Here is a 24,641-nt window from a genome sequence, read left to right on the forward strand (position 1 = left end):
ACCTTTGTCTGTACCATCTCAATCCTCCACTTGTCAGATTCCTAAATCACATTTTGGCTCTAGATGATTTTCTACCAGCTTGCTGGTGTATTATATCCTTTTAATTAACTTTAAAGCAAAGGAAAAAAAATCAATACTGTTTGGTATGTCAATGACTTTGGAGTGATTCCCAAGCCGCTTAACCTGGCCTGAAGTCAGTTTATTATTGTGAAACACTAGAATGGCCAGTATGGTTTCATGCTGGGGCACAACATAAATTAAACTCAGAAGTGTGCATTTTTTTCATGGAAACGTTTCTTCCGTGTGTGTAACAACTATGTGCGAGTGACTGGGAGTCAAATTAATATGGTATTCTCCAAGTAGTCACATAAATATAAAATACACACAATTATGCATTTATGTGTGATATATATATTTAATTTCTGGTTGCCTCTGAAATTCCTAGGATTTATTATAGGATATTTGACGCAACCCTGTAAGGCGAAGACCCCTAATTCTGTTTCCTGAGAGGTCGCTGAAGCAGGGCTGTGTTAGTTCCAACAGCCAGTGTCTGTATGTGCACAGCCAGCTGTGGGAAATGCAGGCTGTCCCCGGACCAGCCCCGCAGGGTCCGACACAACGAGATGCTGCAGGACCATCAGCAAGGGATAGGCACGTCTCAGAGCGCCAGAGTCTCATTCTCGGGAACCACGAGTAAGGCACATCTTTTCAAATAATCAAGCTTTTTTTTTTTTTTTTTTTTTTTTTTCCTGAGTAAGGGTTTAGCTTAAAACAAATCTGTCAACTGTACTTTCTGAGCTGTCTGAGCTCTGGTGGAGAGGTGGAGGAGTTGGACGTCCTCGCCACGTCCTCGCCACGTCCTGGTATTCTGAGAAGGCCCACAGACAGCTGACTTCTGACAGGCTCCATCTTGCACCCAATGCATCTCTGACCCTGATGGGAGTTGGAGCAAGGGCTTCGCCCAGCAGGCTAGACTCTGCTGCCCACAGGTCTCCCTCCCGGGTCCCCATCACATCAGCACCTGGGACAGCGCCAGGCCTCGCTCCTCCTTCTCAGCCATGACCCTGTGCAGACATCCACAGCCTGTGCTGGACCACAGCCTTCCCCTGTGCACCCTGCCTCTGAGCTCCCACTTCGTCCCCACCTGTCCTTTACCTCCTGTTTCCTCTCTGCCCACCCACGCCTCTGTCTCCCTCTCTCCCCAGTGTCATCTTCTCTTCACAGAAGGGCACGGTGTTTGAAACAGACTTGCAGAATATCCCTTTTCAACCCAGTATGCCCCATCTCACAGATGTGGAGGGACACATTTATGATATCATTGTTCTGCTTAGCAAATATTCAACTTGCATTTTTTAGCCCTACCCTGTGCCGGGCACCCCCTCAGCCCTCTATTCTCTGGTTACAGAGGATAATAGAACAGAAATGAAAGGATTTGTGAATGTAGCCACTTTAATTTTTTTCTTTAACTAAAAAATTTAATATGGGCATAACATGTACATTTTCCACTATGCCCAAATATTTAGTTCATGTGAATATGAACTATTCACATATAAAATTTTAAATGTAAAACTATGTACTGAGCTACATACTGTTGATACAAAAATAAAGAAAAAATGTGGTTTGATATGTTATAAAGGGGATAAGACTCACAAACAGACCTCTGTCCACTCCAATTTTTATGTCCATAACAGGTTAATACTACTTCTGTCAATTACCTTTAAAGTATATTAACATAAGCACATTTCACAACTACTACAGAAAATGCACACTCAATAATGGGGGAAATAACAGGACAGACCACATGTTCACAAATGTAAAGCATAGCAGGAACCACCACAGAGTCAGAGTCTGCAAAGAGGTGCACAGCCCGGCTCAAGGTTGGAACATTAGTGGGACTCTCCATGACTGACCAATGGCCTAATGAACCTCCCAGTCCACAGGTGTTGGCTGAATTTTCAGAATTTTGTATGAACGGATAAATGTACAGAAATGGTCTTGGTTTGTTCCTTCTTCTGCGTCTGCTCATCTGCACAGGTGAGTTTGGATATGAGGGCACCGTTCCTCTGAAATGTTGCAAAGCGGGCCCCGGGCTCCTATTCCTGCCCCACTTGAAGACAAAGTTGACAGAGCCATCAAACGGCGGAGGCCGCACCCACCACAAAACCTGCTCATGAGCTGTTTCCCAAGGCTGATGCTGATCCCATGCACAAGGAGTCCCTCCCGTCCCTAGGAAGACAGACGGCTCTGCCAGCTCAGATGGCCGGGACTGAACACAAAGTAAAAACCTAGTCAAGCGTTTGTAACTCTTAAAAAATTCAAATGGGCTCTTCTGTTGCATCTAAAACTTCGATAAAGTCAAAATTGTAAATTAGATTACAGATATGCTAATATGCAATGATTATTTGATGTATGAATAAAGTCCTTCAGAAATGGACCAGTGGAGAGTTTTGAAGGGTGGGATTTTGTCTGAATGCAGAAGCAGTCCTGACTTTGGGGCTACTCAGGAATGCCCTCAGTAGCAGCATGGGTCCCCTATGGGGTGAGGGTGTATCTTTGTTTTTATTATTCAGTAAGTTACTCAACTTACCTCACTCAGCTACTATTTGCCAGAGAGTGAACTACACACCTAATTCGAGATGAAAAGGATCTTTTAAAAGGGAAGAAAAAAGTATTATCACCATTATAGTCGTAGTTTGGGGACCTCTTCCATATCTCAAAATCATTATTTCGTCTTTCCAAGATCTTTGATAAATGTAATGCCTGTGTACCATCGTTGGTTTTGGAGGGAGAGATTTAATATCAGGATGAGATGATTTGTCAGGGAAGTCCACAATCTGTAGCTAGAATGGCAGTGGTCTGGTTCCCGGGTTCATACTTTTGGGCAAAGTTCTTCCAGCAGGACATGCTTTGTTCGGACGCCCTACAGTGGACGCACCTGCTACTGTCCTCGGTGCACACCAGCAGCTCAGGGAATTAACAACTGGCTTGTGTTTACACAAATTGCGTTAAGAGTAATGTAGACAACATTAAAAAAATCAAAGGTTACTGTTTCTTCAGGACTGTCATGACCCTTTAATTAGAGAGGGTTGGGATAAAGCATCCCAACCCCGAGATGTAGGTCTCTATGCCAAGGGATTTATTCCCCTGAAGGAATGCACTTGCACGGTCCACAGACCATCTAGGAATGTTCTCGACAGGCCACACTGGACAGGAAGGTGTATCCTATAGGATTCCATGTAGAAAGCAGTTTATTAACCCACAGATATCAAGAGTGGACTTTAAAATTTAAACACAAATAAATAATTAATTAATTAAATAAATAATAAATAGATGAATAACTACAAATACAAAACAAAACCAGCTTGTCTGAAAATGACCACTTTGCAAGGCTGTGTATGTAATAAAGTTTCATTGCCAGTGAAACTAAAATGTGTCACTTGACTTCTCAGGAGAGTAAGGTATGAAACACAACATCCCCTCAAGGATCCGCCCTGAGTCCTGTTGCCCTCAGAGGACACATCACGGTGACTGTCCCAAAGCCTCCCAATGCTACAGGGTTGCCTACTTACATGCAGTCATCGAAGTTCCTTTTTCGTGTGTGTGTGTGTGTGTTTCTCATTTGTTGTGTCTCTTGAAGACTCTTTTGTCCAAGACCAATAATTTGACTTGAAATTATGCAGAAGCAGGAAACAAAGATACCACAAGGTAGACTAAGATATCTTGGATACACTGGATTTAACATTATATTAACACTATGTGTTCTTTATCCCAAATCAGTCTAAGAATCAAGCAGGCTGCCTCCTGAACACCTCTCATGTGTGAGGCACTAGAAAATCCACATGGTGGGACCTAACCCACTTAACGCATGGGACACATTCTCAAAGAGCTGCCGTCAAGTTTGGGCTAGGAAAGGAATATGTTCATTAACGAGTAGCCTGAGACGTCAGGGAGCCAGAACACAGGTGGGGGTAGAGCAGACAAAGGAGCTGCCGGGGAGGGAGGGAGCAGTGTCCCGAAGGACAGGTCAGCGGGCGCTGCTGGAGGTCAGGTCAGCGGGCGCTGCTGGAGGACAGGTCAGCGGGCGCTGCTGGAGGACAGGTCGGCGGGCGCTGCTGGAGGACAGGTCAGCGGGCGCTGCTGGAGGACAGGTCAGCGGGCGCTGCTGGAGGACAGGTCAGCGGGCGCTGCTGGAGGACAGGTCAGCGGGCGCTGCTGGAGAGGGACGGTGCTCCTGAGCTGGGAAGAGCAAGGCCGCCTTCCACAGCCCCACCCGCGGTCTGCTCTGTGTCCGCCACCTATGACCTTCCTCTCTGCTCTGCGCACCGAGGACCTTCCTCATCCCCTTCACTTGTACTGAATACATGCACTATGTCACTCTTCTTTCCTTTTTAACCTTTTAATCCTTTTGACTCACTCCTAGTGAAGAAGTTTCATGGAACAAATTGCTTCTTTATACCTGTATCACCAGGAACCTACGTGGTTCGGCAGCTTCTTTTATGACGTGTGGAAGTCGCCTTGCTTTGGAGATGAGGTGACATCATGAGGGGTACAGATCTATACCACCAACCCCCATACGATCTACGAAACTGTCACCATTCGAGCAGAGCCCAGACAGTAGACAGAGAGTATACTGCAAATTCCAGTTAAAAATTATGGGCAGAGTCTATAGAGAATGTGTCTCACTGCACACTTCACCTTGCGGGACCACACGGATTCTATCCATCCCTATGTTCAAAGGCCGAGATGGATCTCTTAAACAAACTTTTGGTTTAAACTATGCAGATATGAAGTATGATATCTAAACATCTATTTTCCCTGAATAAGTTTAATCCAGCTTAGCCATACTATTTAAACTGCTAACATTTGTCATTTCTGAAATTCTCATAAAACATGGAAGATCCTGCCTTGCCTTGGGAGAAGGCCGTTCACTGAGACGGCCCACGGCAGAGACAGCTTACTGCCATGGGCAGAGCGGGTGAGGATGTCCAAGGGATGCCTCTTTCTTGACAAGGCTTCCTTGGGGGCCAGTGCCCATCTGCCCCCTGGAGCTTCAACATCCCCTTCATTCCACAGTCAGAAGGTGGCTCTTCTGAGCCTGGACAAAAGGAGGTCAGGAGCTCTGTGTCACTTGAGTCTCTCTGGGTGTGCACGCCTCCTGGGACTCTCTGCCCAAAGCTCCTCCTTGGCCCCTTACTCCCACCATGGTGGGATGGAAAACTGAGGAAAAGGGACAGTTTCCCTTCCCGGGGGTTCCAGACAGTTTCCCTTCCCGGGGGTTCCAGACAGCTTCCCCGTTCAGCACTAACATCGATTACTGTGAATAAGCACTCGGAATTTGAGTTTTCAAGGGTCCTTCTCAGTAGCTTGAACTCAAGTGGCAGATACACAACTATTTATTTTTAAAGTGGTATCAAATGGTCGGAATGAGACAGAACACACTTCTCTCCCAAGTAGATGATGGAAAAATCAAGTGTTCGGAAGGCTAGGTTTTCAAATAGGAGTCTGGACATCTGACTAATGAAATTTCTACACAGGCAGTTTAGAATCATTTTTCTGGGGGTCCCACCCCCCCGCCTCCAGTGATGCGGGGAAGTGGGGCACACACGCCCGTCCCAGCGCTCCGAGCACCGACGGCACGCCGCTTCCCAACTATCAAGGTACGTTACCTAACAACAACAAACATGATCGCCGCTTGGGATAAGTCACTGCACTTTGAATCGGGCCGGCCTGGAAAAATCCAGGACCCGCAGGGCGCCCCCAGCCGTGCTGCCTCCATCACTCCAACAGCCAGACGGAGAGTTCGGGGCTCCACGCCCAGCCAGCAACCGCACCCGACGTTTGCATGGGAACACGCGCAAGGAGCCATACCCACAGCCTCAGAGGGGAGGTTATACCATTACACAAATAACCACGCACGCAAGGCACACCTCGTAAAGATTCAGGGGAGGATCGCTGGATCTCCTCTGGCACAGAGCAGGAAGGACGTTTTGGAAGAGTGGCATCTGAACCAGCCTTTGAAGGTCGACAGGATGTGTTTGCAGAGCCCAGGGAAGCCCACTGTGGCTGGAAGGGACGGCGCGAGCATCGGTCCCCAGACCTCCTCATTGTAGTCATGGCCGGGAACCGGTTTGGCTAAGGCAGCGATCCAAGGCGCGTGGACGCCCAGGCAGGGAACTGCCTCAACTGGGGGGAGAAGGTGTTTGGGCTGAATTCTGAAATCAGAAGACCCGGTGTCGTCTGAGCATGAGAATGTCAAAGCTGGACTTTGGAACAATTAATCTGAAAGCAGAGCACAGAACGCGGGTGTGCGTGTGTGCGTGTGGGGGGTGGCGTTCGAGGTCACTCCCGCAGGCCAGGAGAAGGGTCCCGGCCGACCGCTCTAAGGGAGCGGGGGAAGGGGTGCATGGGACCGAACAGTTGGAGAGTTATTTTAGAGACAGAATTGGCAGGAAGTAGCCGCTGATTGGCTGCCAGATTAATTATCCCAAAGAATAGCTCTGGCCTTGTCACTCAACGACACAAAAACCCTCAGTAATTTCCCATTATCTGGAGAACAAAGTCCTAATCTTGTCTTCTGTAGACTCTCATTCCTGTGACACACACAACCCAGCGTGACCTGCCCCTACCTGTGCCTCAGGGCTCCACTCTACTACACCTCTGCAAATGCCCTGTTCTCTCCTCCAAAGAGGGGGGTCTCCAGATCACCCCCTAAAACCCTGCGTTCATTCTTCCCCAGGAGCGCTCTCACCTCACTTCCTCTGCACATTTCCCCCTCTCTTCTATAATTATCTGCGAAAACCCCACCTTTTCTTCAAGGATTGTCTCAAATACAACCTTTTTCATGTAATCTGCCACCCCTGCCCCACCCCAGCTTTGCTGGCAGGCTCTCTCTCCTTTGAGAAAATCACACTTAATTTATAGTTCCTCATCACTTTTATCAGATTCAAAATCATATTATAGACATTTATAAATTTTTCTTTTCTTCCCTATTGGTGTACAAAATTTCTGAGGAAAAAGGGTGGTTCTGATTCATTTTCTTATAACTCACAGCATCTAACAGGATAAAGATTTAAAGGAATGAACGAAAGGTTAACTATATGAGCCACTTCCAGCCGGAAGGAGGAAGCTCCCCTGCCTGCAGCCCCCACACACAAACAGGCAGAACCACAGAAAATAGAAGAAGCTTCCTGCTGCATCTGACCTGTGGGAATCCCCACCCTCTGGGTTAACCCCTCAAATGCTGGGGTCTCATCTTGACAACACACAGCTCTACCACACTTTCCACCTCAACCATCCGTGTTGGTCCCTCAGCCGGTGACATGGCCATCGGGAGCGGATTTCGAGATGACACCTGACAAGTGAGGGAAGTAAGATCTTGATAACCAAGATCCTGCAGGAACCAGGGCAGGAGGCTGAGGGTCAATCCTGGCCGACGGAGCGTGAGCACGAAGACATTCAGCACACTGCTGTCTCCCCAGCCCACACGGCACACACGTCCGTGTCTAACCTGCACCGTCCTTGCTGATGTATCCAGACAAGGATGCAGCCGAGTAGCCCGCATCAGGTTGCTGCTCTGCCTCCTCTAATAAACATTCCCGGTTCCCCTTACATAACACAGAAGGGATCCCCAGATGAGAGACGTTCCATACAACTGATCTCGAAGGGGTACAGTCCATACACATCCTCTAGTTGAATGAAGCACCAGACGCTATCCAGAGAAGGAAGGGACGGCCCCAGTCCATTTGTGGCCAGAGTGAACGGATATTCCAGAGGCCTCCAGGGCCCTCACCCCTCCTGCCGGCTCCGGCACCACGCAGGGGTGCAGAACGAAATGGGGAAGCCTAACAAGCCTCTCTCCCTTCCCAGAATAAGCTCAGTCCGATCAAATGCATATGGCGGGCGACTTCACTTCGGACGCTGGGGTTTCCGTCAAGACGCCGTGTCGGGGAGGGGTCAGGAGCAGACGTGCTCTGCAGGAAAGCTTGACTCTGCTCTGGGATCACTCGAGCACATCAGCCCAGCGCAGACGTTCTGAACACCAGTGACATCGCGCACAGCAGCTGCAGTGTCCTGCCGGCGCACAGTGTTTTGGGATTCTACCTGCATTTCCTCATGCTAGTTTGGTCCTCGGGTGGGCTTGCGTCTGAGCCTGCGGTGCCCGTGAGTCGTGACGCTCGGTGAGAAGCACCACAGGGTCCGACTGTGTGTGGCACTGCCAGAGCCGAAAGCAAGCTCGGGGCGACGGACGCCGCCTGCAGATTCCAGACCAGTGGTGGAGGCCTGCCCTCTCCATCACGGTTCGGAAAAGGAGTTTACGGAGAGGATGGCCCATGGGGAAGATACCAGTGTGAGACCCGAGCTGGGACCCCGTGTCTGCGAAGCCGCCCAGTAGCCAGAAATGCGTCCGGCCGCCGCGTCCCTCTCTGCCCCGTTTTCCTCTTTCTCACGGCCTCTGTCTTTGGCGTCTGACCAGCCGCTTCCTCTTGGTGACACGTGGGAACTAGAACAGCAATGTACTCTCCACCCCTCCAGTGCTCACCAGGATAGAGCCCTGCGGAGGGTCGCTGCGGGTTTTCACGACCAGTCGTGAGTTTCCGAGAGTTTCCTCCCGGCCTCCATTCTTCCCACTTCTAGGAAGAAAGAGGGATGAAGAGAGAGGGAGAGACGAAGCCCGGACTGGGTTACCCCAGGACAGGAGGAGACACATCCCTCACGTGCGGGGCATTCTGTCCAGGCTGCGGGAGGGCCTGTGAGGGCATGGAGGCCCCGGGGACGGGGACGAGGGAGGCTGTGGTCAGAAGTAGCCCGAAGGAAAGGCCAGGACGAATTTCAGAGACAGAGGGGACTTTTCTTGGCCCCTGGGCCATTTAGCTGATGCTTGGGGTTGGCTGTGTGGAAAAAGTGGACGCGGCAGAGGCATGTGCCGTGACTGGCCTGGGCGTTGGGAAAACGATGGAACGAATGGGACAGGCAGAACCAGAACATGAGCACCGGCTGCTCACATGCTTCCGTTCCTTTCCGAACATCCATGGGCACACCGCCTCCAGCACATCAAGGGACAGAGGGTGAAGGAGGTAACAAGTTTTTACTGATGTTTTTCAGAGTCCTTCGCACAGTGATGGCATTTTTATTAAAAAAAAAAAAAAAAAAAAAAAGCTGATAAAATTCAGCACATTACTTTCTGAAAATCTCGCTTGATAAAAACGAAACTGGAAATCAAGTGTAATCAGTGGTTCTCGGGCTCTTTCCACACGCGTGTTCCAAGGCTGGGGAGGCGGCCGGAGCGGACTCTGTAGTGTGAGCCCACCCCGGGGCCCGAGGCTCACGAGCTATGGTGTGCACCCTAGTTCAGAAGATCTGGAACCAGACGGCAGACTGGTATCTCCAGTATGGCTTTAAGTAAGTGTGATTTAGGTTTGCAAATTATTTTGAAATAACTGTTTTTCAGAAAAGATGGTGGAAGAAGACAAAGCCTGAAAGAGCAAACACGGGAAAGAGCGCGCTGGACACCGTCACAGACCTTCATGACGCCTTCCGAGTGGGCACCGCTCGTTTGCTACTCTAGAAAATGCCAAAGCCACTTCCTAGAACCAGTCCATGGCACTGCTTTGGTTCTATCCAGAAACAAAGACAGTGAGAAACATTATTCACATTTTTACTTTTAGAGACATGATACGTTCTGCGAGTCATGTTTACATTTGATCTTAACACGGAAGGACTAAATTACTACTAATTTAAAAGCCATCTTGGAGCCTGAATCGAATGGCTTATTTATCTTCACTCATAATTTAAAAACATTTTGGGAGTCCAAACTTTACTCTATCATAGAGCTCCCTGTATATTTGTCTCTATAACACACCTCTTTCTCTGAAAAAAAAAAAAAAGAGAGAGAGAAATTCCTGCTCACACATGGAGATTTCCAGAGCAAATAAGAAAAATAATTATTCCCATTGCTCCCTTGGATGTATTTTTAACTGTTTTATGATCCATCTTACGGAATCGTTAGTAAATGCCACAAGATTAAATGTCATTAATCTCTTTGTTAATCATGCCATAGAATCAAAAAGCCTTTAGACTGTCATGTATTTAGATCATAGAATAAAATGACATGCATTTATAAAAACTTTTTAAAAAGTAACCTATGAATAGTTTTCAAAATAGAACTGCTACCCGCCGATCCGTGTGTCTCCGTCCCAAGATCCTCTGGCGGTCACGCACGGGCCGCAGGCACCGTCACAGAGTGCGCCACCCCACACCGGCAAACATCACTCGTAATGACAATTCAGAGTGTTGCCCTGGCTCACTGCTCTTACTGAAAGCCTTGTTTCCCACACATCCGAGTTACATTCATTTTCAGGAATTGGCCCAAACATAACCCCTTTATGGCTGCCACCTGTGCCCCAGGACCCTCCCTCTGCACCCGCACCCAGGGAGCCCGCGCAACCCCACGGCGGACAAGCGCCGATGAACACGCCAGGTTTCTCCTGGTACCTTGACTGTCTGTGAAAGTTGTTTGTTTCTATTTAACGTCTCCTGCGTTTGTATGTTGTGTCCTCACCCAGGTTCTGCGAGCTCGCGGCCGGGGCTGGGCCGCACACGTGGCTCTGCGCTTGCCCCCACCACGCACTGTCAGAAGATCGGCGCCGGGTCTACTGGAAGCCACTGTCATCAGCCGCAGCAAGTACCACACTTACAGACACGGGGGCCATCGAGTCCCTCCCATGGAATAAAAAGCTTTGTGCTTGGGCGTTTGTTTTCGTAAACAGTATGTATCTTTAATAATCTGAACCGTTTAATGAGTACGCCAGTCTGCTTTCTGTGATGACAGAGATAATGACAGTCTTCACTATAGGGCCCATAGGTTCGTGGAAGCTCCACACGACGTAGGGCACGAGTAAAGCCTTCAGGGCGGCGTACATGTTAGCCAAGCACCAGGGGAGTCACGAACATCATCTTGGTGTTTTCCTGATCGTGTGTCTCCGTCAGTATTTCAATACACCATATCCACAGCTCGGGCTTGCCTAGAGTGAGGGTCCTTGTCACTGAACACTCCGGAATTTGGAACTTCTGAAAGGATGACTTTAGCAGTTGGTTTATCTCCACAACGTCCCACTTCACGTTGGAGTTGGAAGGCGCAGAGCTCAGCGTCGGAGGCGCGTCCTCACCGCCTTCACCTCGGTCCGCGCCCCCTCTTCCCTCCTGACCCCTCCATGGCTTCTGGTGTGGGAAACACTTCCCAGCACGTACAAGTTCCACATTTGGCATTTTGAGCTCTCGGAAGAGTGGGTTGTTTTATTAAGTGAAACATATCTTCATGTAAATTTTCCCCAAGGAACCTCTTTGGTAAGAGGGACCTGGACGGGCCTCGGTGACTTGGTGAGGAGTTGCTCCAGGTGACGACGGAGCGTGCGGGTCTGACCCCCCCGTGGGCTGGTGGCTCTGCCTTACTTGCTTCCCACGAGGGTTCCGTGTTCTTCTCTACTTCACTGGGGTATCGTGAGGAAAATATTTAGCTCATTCTTTCGGATTGGGCAAGATCATGCGCCGTTGGGTACTGTGGTAAAAACTCAGTGTTTGTTGACTTGTGAGATCTTGTGTGTGATTTGGGGACAAAGGTGGGACATGGACTGCGTGACACAGCTTCACGGCTACGAGCACGGGCCAGTCCAGCCTCCATCCCCGGCTGTTACTGCCGTGTACACACGGCTTCCTGAAGGGAAAGGTGAGACCGGAAGCCAGCGGGCCCGGGTCTTCCAGCATCAAGCCTAGCGATCCCAACTACAGACGCCGCACTTCCTCCGTCGGGACCGGGCAGGACGATGAGGCACAGTCCGACCGCGTCAGGAGAGGTGAAGCCGGAACACTGGAGTCCTGGGGGCACATCCATTTTTGCATTCTCTCAGGACCACTCACCCACCATAATCACCGCAGTAGAATACTTGCAAAGTAAAATAAATTTATAGCCACAAAAGATGTAAAATCGAGAGAGACGCTAGCTTAAAACAAGTTAGTTTTCAGCTACCTATGTGAGCTTCACGCGTGACCCAGTGATTTTTCAGGATGGCCCAGAAGCCTTCGATTGGATGAATTCTACGGCAATTCAGCAGACCTCGGTAATCCTGGGTCAGACGCACCCGTCAAAAACAACAAACACCTCCTCCGTGTTTTCCCGGCTGAGGGAGTTGGGCCTGCGCCGTGCTCCTCGCTGCAAGAGCTCACCCAAACCAGGAGCAGGAGGTGCGTCCCTCCGGCAGGGGCCTGCCACCAGCATGGAGCCCCAGCACGGAGCAGGGACCCCTTTGCCGACAGCCCGGTGTGAGGACGGCAGACCCTGTCCTGTCGTGGCCGAAGCGAGGGGCTGAGGAAGCACAGCTCGGCCCCTCCCTTGAAGCAAGGGGCCCGGGACGCACAGAGCTAACCCGCCTCTCCGGGGCCATCCGTGAACTCGGAGGAACGTGGACGGACAGGAACGCCCTTCACCCCCAGACTGTTTCACACGGACTCTCTGTCACTGTCTAGGTTGGCCAGGGATGAAAGAGCTCACTGAGACAACAGAAAGGACAGTCAATCAATCAATCAATCAATACAATGGATAATAATAGGCGAAAATCCCCTCCGAGGAGCTAATTGGGATGAGACGTTTCCTAGTGTCATTGGTGGTGTCCCGCCCAGCGAGGAAGCCGTCAGAGTGTGTGCAAGGTGTGCGGCATCAGAGCGGCGAGCAGACCGGCATGGGATTGTGTCCCCAGAAGAGCCCCTGAGATCAGCGAAGGAATCCGTAAGCAGTTTTCCTGAAAACGCAGGGTCGGGAGCCAGCAGGGAGGACATTGCCCCGAAGCTCTCGTCGATGGCTGCCTTGGGCAGACTCCCCTGTCAGAGAATCTAAGTGGGAAGGAGTGCCCGGACAGGGGTCGCGCGGGAGGATGAGGGGCTGGAGATACCGTACTGGATGTTTCTTCATACCTAGAGGTAGACCTAATGCTGATTGTCCAGCATTACATCTCAGGACTAATACCCTGAGCTGAAACAGATGATTCGATCTGTGCATGTGGGTTTAGAAGATGTAGAGACACGTTCTGCATCAAACCCCCAGATTGTTGGTACCTGTGATAAGGAGTTACTTGTCACAGGCTGAGTCTACTTTCCAACTTATGCAAAATGTAATGCCAAATGAAATGTTATGTATTAAGAACAGGGAGTCACCTGTAATCTCACAAATGTGACTGTCTTCTCTGCCATACTGACCCCTTGATCACGTTCTGTTTTGATCATTAACTTTAAAAGTAGAGGAACAGGTGGTGCAGCCCATTTGTAAACAGGTGTGTTAGCGCGTCCCTGGAGAACAGACACAACATTTCTTGGCTTGCACTACGGGTGTGGGTCTCTTAGGGAAAAGGATTGTTTTTGAGTTAACAAAACCCCAGTAACAGCATATTAGCTAAAAAACAAAAAACAAAAAAAAACAAAAAACCATCAAATCCAAAAACCAAAAAACAACAGAAAACAAACCAAGCAAACAAAATAATTGGGGCAGTGAAACTACCTTCATTCTTATCCTTGGGACTATGAAAAGATACTGTTAGATTTATAATGCAAATCCTGTGGAAAATTCCAAGTATTAATTCAGGACCAAATGTGCCATGCTAACCAAAGAGCAAGTAATAAGTTAGTCTGAAACGCATCTGAGCAAACTGGTCGGAGCTCCTCTCTGGTTCCTACACGTGTCCAGCGTCAGCGGGCACCGCCCACGTGGTGCCAGCCCAGACGTCCGTTGTTAAGCAAAGACATGCAGCTTTTTGATTACTGAGCCACTTAAATTTTCAGACTCCAAGAGAATATAAAACACTAGTTCTAATCTGAATTTTCTTTCACAGGATTGAATCACAGATTCTTAATTCCGAAGAGATAGGTGTGTTCATTCGGGTCTGACTCAGTGGAAATGTGGCGGAGACTCCCCCGCACGGCCAGAGCTGCGTGACACTCTCCCGTCTGACCCGTCCTCCCCTCCTTCCCACGCGTCTCCGGCCCCTGAGCCCATGGATGACGGGGGAGGGGCTGGTAGTGAGCAGGACCCAGGGCTCTTCCCGCTTGTGTGGCAGCGCGGCCTCAGCCATTAATGCAGGGCTAGCCCACACTGGGCTCTGACGCTCTGTGGCTGATCTCTGGGACCAACAGCTTTGAAAGGTTCCAAAATTGCAAAACAGACACCTGACACTTGCCAACCCTCCTTCCTCAAAATAGCGTTTTGTTTACTGTTTTGCGCATTCTCAGGGAAGCAAAGACTTGCTTCGACTGCGGTTGCAGACCATAATGGGATGGCTGACGTCAAGACGGAGGCTGTGCTGAGTGAGGACAAGCATGCCGAACCCTCACAAAGTTGGGATTTCTAGCTTAAATTTTATAAGAAGGTGATAAACTCAAATCGCATATTTAATTACGTAGAGAAATAGGATTATACCAGGCCATGTAATTGAGAACTAATTTTCAGAATGATCGCCCAGATCCCTGAAGTACTAATCATCTAAGAAAGGGACATCAATGTTTACCCTATTCTTATGATTAAGTCAGAAAAGTGGCTTAATCTATTTCGAAACGTATTTAAGAAAAAGTAGGTCTGGAAGAATTTGAGATTACCCTTCATCCGAAATATACACTTATATTTAAGATAAGTATGTGTTTGCATATAATCTACAAATATAATCTCTAACATATTATGTACACGACAGGTAACATGACATCTATGTTGCGCACGTAGGATATCACAGTATTCTTTATGTTACATATACATATTTTATAGATTATACATGAACATACATTTACCAAAACTTATGCACACACACACACACTGAGTCGTGTGGCTCGGAAGTTCAGCTGTCAGCCCCCTCTCTTTGGGCTCTTTTGATGTAATAGGTGCTCAGTGCACACAGGTTGCATGAAGCGCTCAGTTATACGCTAAGAGGGAAGGAACAGCTGAACGGAAGGAGCCCTGCCTGCAGTCGTCAACACCGACTTTGATGTTTTGGTTTTTTTCCCAGGAGAAGATGGTGAAGGTAGCCCCTGGGCTGCCCTCACTGTTACCGACTCCAGCTGGACTCTCACCTAGACTCTTCTAAAATGCAAAATCTAAACCTAATTATTAACGTGCCAGTAGGGTCCATGAGAAAGAGAACAAAAGAAAGAAGCACTACCCCCACAGCAGACATCCCCCGGGGACAACATTTCCTCTGATCTTGAACCCTGAGTTAGTGTCTGCCCTAGACACGAGGGGTCTCAGCGTCAGCAGTTCATCTGAGCTCAATGGTGGGTGCCTCATACTTCTTTGGTGTGCACAGGCTTGGGAAAGCGCCACACTAGGCATGCATAGGGTTAAATCGATGCCACTCAACTTATTCACACCACAGTGGCCTCAGGAGCACTACACTTAAGCATAACAATTTACTCTTCTGATAATATACTCCAAGCCCAAAAAAAAGAAAAAAGAGAAAAAAGCTAGTGAAGAAAGGAATTTCCCTCAGAAAAAAGGAAAGAGAAGAAAAAAGGAAAAAAGCAGTAACTCTTGAGGATAAACAGCACATCCGTCCTTCTCTGGCAACTCCCACCGTCCACTGCAAACTACAGGCCACAAGGTCAGCATAAATGTGAATTTAGAAAACGCACGTAGTTATGCCCTGTCACACCATCGGAACCTCTGAGTCCTTCAGTGTAACCATCTAGCTGCTGCGTGTGGGCACGGCCCAAACGGTCACTGTTTCCCGAAGGAAGCCAGCAGGTCTGTCTGCAGAGAAGCCTCGTCTGGGGAAAGCGACAACCGACTGGCATCCGCACATCCATCAGGACGAGCTCATCTCCCCTCCCTCGGGCCGATGATGATCCCCCCTCTTCCCTGCAACTAGTGATGAGCAGCACTTTCCGTGACCCAGACAACAAGCAGCTGGACGGACGCCAAAGGACCGTACATCCGTGGTCTACCGCGCCCTTTTTAATCAACTTCCTAATTAAAAAACGCCATGCTGGCACGAGGTATGAAGGGAGTAGGCTTGGGATATTTCACAAAATCGTACCCCCTAATCTGGGGCTTGTTGAAAATCTGTGTTCTTACAGATGTTTATGAGTTTTCCTGGTGCAGAGATAGAATCAATTTGCTTGTGCCTGGCCCTCAAGACGTATTAAATTTATCCTGAAGGAAACTGGTTTCTGGAAAGCTCTTGCCCAGATGCATTAGGCAGGTGGGAGTTTCAGGGAGCCAGAGGGTCCACTAGCAGATGCAGCATTGATTTCTGAATGTTCACCATCTACAGACAGCTCAGAGCAGACTCGATTTGATGGCTCTCTATGGGGTGCCCTGCAGACTCGATTATTTCCACAACCAGTCTGGCTAGCATTGTTTCATGGCGACAGTGCTCGTGCTCTCAGCTTCTGTTCGGATGGCACAGGCTGGAGGCATGCATGTACCCGGGAAGGAGGAGACTGGGCCAAATTTAAAGTCAGTCTCTAAGAACTCCTCCTCCCTTTCAGGCTTGAGTGATGCAGTGAGCCCTGGGGCCGAGAGGTAATGCTGACTTTAAAAAACCATTTTGTTGAGTGCCACCGAAATACATTATGAGCCCAGGTTGAGGGACGGCGTGAAGCTCTACCCAAAACAGTATCTGCCCCTAGGGATGGGAGAACGGACAAGGGACTAAGAGGAGCCCCCACCCCATAAATTATTAATTCAAGAATTGTTTGATTTAGAGATCTACAGTGGACATTCCAAATCTGAAAATATCACAAGTAAATGTCTAATAATCTTCAGGACATTTTCTCTAAAGCAATCTGAGACTAGAGCAGCCAGACCTCAGTACAAAGCAGGCGGCATATACTATTGAGCCCTAAAGTTCCTTCCAGCTCTCTCCACGAGTACACAAACATATCCAAAGCAGGTTCACACGGTACACGAATTAACCCAACGGCTGAAGCACTGTCAGATTGCACACAATACTTTCACGCTGGGGTCTGAAAAACACATATCCACCCTCACTCGCAAAACCTTTGGAGAGATTGATTGAGTACTCCTGGGACTGCAAAAACACATCCGAGTACAGAATTTTAAGAAAAATAAGACCAAATAACCTCTTGAAAGAAAACTATTTACATCCATCTTCATTTACAATCCACGGGAGCCCGTGAAGAGACTGGCCTTGGGGCACCCATGGCACAGAGCAGACCCCACGGGGCAGACGTCTGCCCGTCTGCCAGCCCCTCTTCCCCAGTGAGGCAAAGAGGCTCTGGGTTCCAGCTAATATTTTGGCACCTCATTGACTGCTCAAAAGATTTGTTATGAAAAGCTGCTTTTCTTCCAAAGTTGATCTTCAACCTTAGCGGTAAACCAAATAAATAATTAAATAAATAAAAATAAAGATAAGGAGGAGGAGGAGGAGGAGAAAGAAGGCAGGCAGGCAGGCAGGCAGGCGGCCCCTTAGAAGCCACACTCCCTCACAGGTGTACAGCACCGCGTTCTAGCTATGGGACTTCATTCTTTCATTGTCTCTGAAGGCAAGCCCTTCCCAACTCCACAGTGCCTGAGAGCTAATGTGACAGATAGTGGCATAAAGTGAGCCTGTCAAGTGGAAACTCCTGACAGAATTGGGGCCTTAGAAAGAAGCTGGACGACACCTGTGAGGGCAGCCAGGCCCAAAGGGAGCCTGGGAGGTGTCGGGCCCGGGCTCCCTTCTGTTGGTGAACGGACACGTTGAGAGTAAAGACTGATGCTCATATTTTGCCCCAAGAAAGTTATGACCCATCACCACACTAAAAGGAGTCATTTTAATCGGGGAAAGCTTGACTCAGTAATAAAACGAAATACAGTGTGGAGAAATAATGAATCTCAGAACGATTCGGTATTCAATACTGTGGAATTGAATAAAAAATGACACTGCTACTAGCAAATTAAAAAATATAATTAAAAAGATTATATATATATGCATTGATATAAAAATAGAGAATTCATCTATTACGCAAGAAAATAAAGAGCTCAGTGTGAGTGTTCAGAAACTTGCAGCACTAGGGGGAATGATCAAAGCCAAGTGACAGGGGCTTCCCACAAAGGGTTAATATGTTTTCTGACACCTTGTATTTGAGGGTGAGTTTCTCTGTAAGAGAGTTTTTTTTTTTTATTCCTTTTGGGGAAAGGCATAATTTTTTAAAACAGAAGAAATGACCCTCCAGAAAGTTGAATTTTCTGTCAAATGGTTGCTGTCATTGTCTAAGGAAAACAGCTTAAGGAAAGCAACTCTTAAAAAAAGAAAAGAAAAGAAAACCTAAAAATAAAAGCAAAATAAAATCCTGAAGTGATTTGCTATATTTAAGAAACCATCAATAGGCACTTCAAGGATAGGGATTCCTACTTGAGTTCCACATTAGAAACATGAAAGAATTAGGTCAGTTAAAATGACAAGCTTACCTTTTAAGGAGAGTAAAAATTATGAAAACAAGAGAGAACTATTTATCGGAGAATTCCCAGAGAAGGAAGTATTTCTAACTAGACACTAAAACACCCCTCTTGCAGTATTACAGCCAGAGAATTATATAAGAAATGTATGTCAGAACTGGGATTCCAGCAGGCTCATACTTATCTCCCAACTCGGGAGACTGGTTTGTAAAACCAGTTTCCATTATTATTATTATTATTTCTTTCCCCGAAAAGAACCGAAAGTATCAGAGGCAGGGCTAATTTTTCTATTTCCTATCTGTGGATTCTACAGAATCAATACAAACTTGAGATCGATTTTCACAATTTCTCGTAAGTTGCTGGTTAAATTAGCCAAAAATCCTCTTCCAGCTAGGAACAATATATACCAGGCAAAACCAATTATGCCTGAGCTTGAACTGAAACCGCGTTAGCTCATCCTCCTGGTCTGGATACACTGTTCCAGAAAACATTAATTAAACACCTTGAATCATGGCTGCTGTAAAGATCTGAAAGCAGTCATCTCCTTCCGGGGAATTCTCACTTGCAGACACAGGCATGGGAAGACGCATCAAGCAAGTACCCCAAAGCCAGCCGCAGAGGACGGTTCTTTTGTTGCTGACCAGGAGGAGTTGAACTTTGCTCCACTTTGGGGAGCGCAGCCACCACTTGGCAACAACAAGGACGACAGGACATATTTACCTGCAGGGAGCATCCGAGAGAAACCTGAGCCACCGCAAAACAAAGTGGTCCAGATGCATGGTCTGCCTCTGCGGGGCTGCAGGCCCCCGGCGGCTTTGGCTAGGCCGGCTCCTGCCAAGCAGCCGTCCCCACGGCGGCCACCCTGCCTTCCCTCTTGGGGACTCACCCAGAAAATCCCGCACCCTGCTCCAGGACTCCAGAACTCTTGCAGTGCTCCCGAACGCTCACCGTTTGTTCCGCATTCATCCAATCAACTCTGCACTGCACATCCTCCTCCACCGGCGCTCAGACGCCCGGCCGCTGCTCATCTGTATGCTAATTATTTTGCCACATGGACAAAAGTAATAATGCTTTCAGACAGGAAACTAACAGGCCTGAAGTCGAAGATGGAAATTAATAAGTTGACACCACTAAACGCCGGCCAGGCTGTCACGCGGGCCGCGCTGCTGGTGGAGGGAGCCGAGCCTCGGCGGCCGGGCGGGGCGTCAGGCAGTGGCTCCCGGGGAGGCCGTGGCCGCGGAGCAGCACCAGCAGCCTCCGACTTACCCTGTGGCAGGCTGCATCCTCTAAGCACTACAAAACATATCCATTTCCCCCAGTCCTAGCACGGGAGGGAACTTCAGCGCTGAGCTAGCTATTTTTCAAGTGATAGCTGTGGATTAAACCGGTGATTTCTAACCTTCCTGTTTATTAAGCCTGCAACACAGTCAGACAAGATTGGGGATGCACGCTGTATGCTTCTTACATTGTACCCACAGGCCCCTAAATCTCTAGAGCTGAATGTGTATCATGTGCGGTGCCGTATTCAATGTAATAGATGAGAACTGGAAATACCAGAGTCAGGCCGGAGCCGTGGCCGGCTTAGGCAACAGATCTCAAATCACCTCCCACCGCCATGGATGTCATAGCAAATTCATGCTGTGGCTAAAGAAATCTCACCACGTCAGCTGCACCCACAATACTGTACACGGGACTACTGCTCAGCATCGAAACAAAACCAGAAGAGGTTCCAACCTGCCCTGGCGCTTCCGATGGGAGAACAGTTACTCAAGAGTTAACTGGAACGGACTCCTGAACCTCTCCGGGGCTGCCAACCACACTCCGTGCTGCTTCAGTGGGAGCTCCTTTTATCACTTGCTCTTAAAACAAAAGACATAAAACTATTTCTCCAAGAAAGTTAACACATCATTAGCCTCTCGGTCTTGTTTGAAGGAAAGAAAATACCCCAAAAAGTTCTATCTGAAAAGGCAAGACCAAATAAGATTTCAGAAATACAAAATGGAACATAGATATATGACTTTCATTAGCATTTTTCTGGTTAAAGAAAAAGTGCTGATTTTAGAGATGGCTTCTTGAGTCAGGCAATAAAGGCTTGGGTCCAGCAGCGACTCCACCAGCACACTTCCTGCAAACCTCTCTGTTCTAACACTCACCACTATGAGAGTGCACGCGAAATCACAAAGGCTACTTAGCACCTCCCACTCCTGCCCCTGGACACTAGCCTTGCAGACACAGACTTGTGTTTCATGACAACTCCAGCGGCACGCAGGCACCTGGGGCGCCTGCCCACAGAAACCTGATCCTGCAGGACTAGATCTGTTGGAGAAAGAGTCCATTGTTGGCTCCTATACACACCAAACCATGCGATTTTAGGAAGTTTCAGAATCTGTCATCACATAAGAGCTGCAGATCGTCAGGTAGGCAAGCAGACAACTATTTGTTCAAGTACTTAAGAGACCAGGTGAAATAATTTCCAACAGCTGGAAGTTGCAACCACCACATACATCCCAGGCAACCTTTAAATAGAAAGAAAGGGATACCTTTTTTGCAGAGGAGTTGGTGGCCATGAAGCGAAATCCCGCTCCGCAGTCTATATCCCCACACATGCAGGGCTATTTCCGCTGTGGAGAGCCCCTGGCACGTGTTGCTCGCTCTCCCCTACGCATCCCTGCTCCACGGGCCCGCGCCCTCCGGCGCCGGGCTGTCAGCTCGCGGTGCTCAGGGAGAGTCTAGGGCAGAGTCGCCAGCACTGATGAGGCACTGCAGACTTTCCACCGCAAGGCGCCCACTGTGGCTTCCGTCGGGGACAGCACTCAAGTCTGAAGTTACCAAGAACCCCCCATTCTGGCTTTCCGAGGCGATTCCTCTAAATCCTGAGCCTGTCGCCTGGCGTGCTGAGAGCAGACGTGCTGGTTACTACAGAGCCCACCGTGCCTGTTCCCCCCAGCCCTGCTGGAAACCGCCGCAGTCTGAGAGCGAGAAATGCTCTAGGAGAACACCCTGTACTGCTCTCCCCTCACAGCACAACACCCCTTACACTTAGACTAAAGCGTTTCCTCCCCCTCCCAACTTTTCCAATAATCACCACGTGGGGAGTAGGGATTTTTTTTTAAAGAGATACATTTTAGGAAAAATTTTCTAACAGAACAGCCCAATACAGCAATGCTTATCAGTATTGCTTCACATAACAAATAAGCATTTATGCGTTCTTTCTAGTCTTATAACACCTGGCTTACATCTTCTCTGCCATCTCGGATTACCTCCACGGATACCCTGAGGACTCATTACGATGTCAAAGCTTAAAACAGTCTCATTGTGAAAACAGGCATAGAAAAATCATTGTGTATGCTTGAACAATGCAGGTGTGAGAGAGCCAGCCAGAAGAGAGGGAGGCAAAAACAGACAAACAGGAACAGAGTTAAAGAGAGAGGGAGGAAAAGGGAGGGGGGAGGGGAGAGTGAGGGAGAGACAGAGGGAGAGGGAAAGAGAGAGAGAGAGAAGACAGGACACAAAGCATACTCCAAACTGAAACCATGTTGCATTGAAATAGAGCCCACTGATGGAAAACGTATAGCTGCTACCTTAGAATAATCTAATATCAGGAAAATCATACAATAAATTACCCCAAAGGTATTTAGTATTATTTCTTGTACCAGTTATGGCCATCGTGGACATTATTTCTAAAATGTAGTGTATGCCAATTTAAAATATCTTTTTTGAATATCAGCCCATGTGGAACTTATATGTGCTTTATCCCTGCCACTTCAAAATAAAATGTAAAAAATAATTTTATACACACCTAATTTTAAGTTTGTGATATCCTTTCTCTTTAGTTTGGAACTGACATAGATCAATGCCAGGTACAGTGTTTTGAAGAATATACTGTGATGAAACTCGGCCGGCTGAACAATGTTAATCATTTGCAAGTTTTGTTCAAGTTTAGCCTCTATTACTCCTTCCTGAGGAATGCTACACGTATTTTTCAAAGAAAACAAAAGGAAGTCATTCGTGTAAAGGGCTTTTTAAACCACTGAACATAAGAGAGAGCATAATACTATTACAATCAAATTATAATAAGAAATAATTGGATTGTAAGAATTTATCAAAACTAAAGATCTTTCTTTCTGAATCTACTATTCATCTGCTGCCTGGACAGACTTCTGGTGAGGCTTTGTATCAAGGCAGGCTTCATGGCTAAGTAGTAGGTGCAACTGGAAAACCTGGTTATTGGTTGGAACTGTAGCCCTGAACTCAAGAGAACAGCCTGATGAGCCATACTTCAGTGTCAGAGCAGGGCGGTCTGCACCAAAAAGTGTTTCATCAGTCCCTCTTATTCCACTGAGTGGGTTTCTTAACATAAATATTTAAGAGTAACTAAAATGTTAAGTTGTTTGAAGTTAAAAATGTAGCCATCAAAATATAGAGTAAGTAAACAAAGTATTTTAGGTGATGTATTATGTTTCTGAAAGCAATGCCTCTCCTGCAAATTGGATTATCCTACAGGTAGAGCTGGAAATCTGGTTTACCCATGTGACTTTGAAAATATCATTTAGGCAACAAAGTAAATTTTTCATAGAAAACTGCTTTGGATTTTTAAATCACACATGTGAAATATTTCTAAAAAGAAATCAACAAATAGATTGTTAACTCTAAATTTTAAATATAGTTTTAACAAGTAGAAAAACTTTAAAAAGCCCTGAAGTTGCAAAATAACATTTCTTTTCCCTAATCTATTGAAAATTGGCATAAAAAACAGACATAAAACATCAGACATATTCAGTGGTAAAGCATGAAATATAAATATTTTTCAAGACATAAAAGAATAAATAAATAAACAAGGTGGGTGAAAAACACAACAGGAACAATGAAAGCCCCACACTGAAAAGGATCCTTTTTGAAAAATACCCACATTTTCCTAAAATCATGCTTGTTAAATTTTACAATCCAAAGGGAAATTATGTGCTCAGATTCCTTTAGGAATTTTGGTACACCAGACATACGTGGTCACAAATTATGGGGCCTTCAGCTTTGATCTCAGCTTCTAACACAGATTTATGAAATCAGCCTAAGTTTTGCTATAGGATGCAAGTATAACTCAAGAGAAGTTGAAATTTGTGTTTCATGCATACTTTTTGCCTTCCTGGTTCATCTTGATAATCCTGACTCATCATTTCACAACTAGATTTTATCAATAATTACATAGATTGCCATTACAAAAAAGATTTTCCATTTGAAAAACATGTCTACCTAGGGTTTACAGTTTTTCGATTCACCATATGTACAGATGCAAGTAATTTTAATGAGATCATATGTTTGGTAATTTGGAAAGTAGGATAAAATATTTATGTGCAAAATAAAATACTAAGATTGCATGTCTTTTCTCCCACCATCTCCAAAACACCCAGTTGTGAGCATCAAGGCTGCCCTTGCTTCTGCCTCAACCAGCACAATCATGGAGGGGAAGCAAGTGAGCCATTTTTCCTCGCCGTGAACTCCGGGGAAGTCCGGCCCGCTGGATGGACTCGCCGTCCGCGGCGGACAGCTCCCGGTGCTGAAAGGGAAGGGGGAGAAGCCTCGCTCACAATGGCTCACTCAACCAGCCTTTGAAAAATCACAGCAAAACTGAATGAGGTGGCAAGTGCTCGGGCTGAAGAGCACAGTCTGCAGAACAATGGCAGCCAGCTCCAAATCCCACTATAATCACATTAATGAGATTAATCAGTGAATTAGCAGCAGTCAAATGTCAGGGAGGCAAGGAAGAATCCAACCAAGATTGGTAATTAACTTTTTTTTTGGGGGGGGGAGGGGAAAATCAACTATACTACCTCCTAGTTTTCTCAGCAGTTGACAATTTTCCTTTACAAATCTGAAGACTACGTGTACTGATCAAAAGGCAAGAAAAGCAGAATCCTTCATTTTATAATAGAGATCCAGGTATCACATTGCCATGCTTCAACCATAGTCCTCTGAGAAAAGTGATGTCACTTTAAATAATCTTCACAAACGATCAAGTTTTTATTATTTTGAACTTTCTAAGTATGTAATTAAGAATTAAAATGCAATCATTTCTGTAATACTCAAGCAAAATATAAAAAAATGGCTGATTAAAAAGGATTACATAACAGCTGCTTTGCTTATGAGTAGTCTGTGATACTGTGGCAAGAGTTTTTTAAAAAGTGCCATCAAGTAAAAAACTATTATACAAACATATCAA

The 24,641-nt window shown here is 47.1% G+C and overlaps 1 protein-coding gene across 12 annotated transcripts in view; it reads right to left on the minus strand.

Annotated features, from left to right (window-relative positions):
- The window catches only part of MYT1L (myelin transcription factor 1 like), a 393,093-nt gene that overhangs the window by 365,700 nt on the left and 2,752 nt on the right, over positions 1–24,641 (minus strand). For 5 of the 12 annotated variants that reach the window (XM_082745760.1, XM_082745758.1, XM_082745759.1 and 2 more), the window contains exon 1: positions 19,376–19,895. The exons of 4 other annotated variants lie outside the window; for them this stretch is intronic. The gene's annotated coding sequence lies outside the window, so the exon portion shown is untranslated. Of the gene's footprint in view, positions 1–19,313; positions 19,896–20,967; positions 21,424–24,641 lie in introns of those variants that run through there. 3 more of the 12 variants (XM_082745763.1, XM_082745765.1, XM_082745761.1) reach the window with 3 other exon arrangements.

This window comes from Mustela nivalis, assembly GCF_964662115.1.
Source record: "Mustela nivalis genome assembly, chromosome: 8".
Classification (NCBI taxonomy): domain Eukaryota; kingdom Metazoa; phylum Chordata; class Mammalia; order Carnivora; family Mustelidae; genus Mustela; species Mustela nivalis.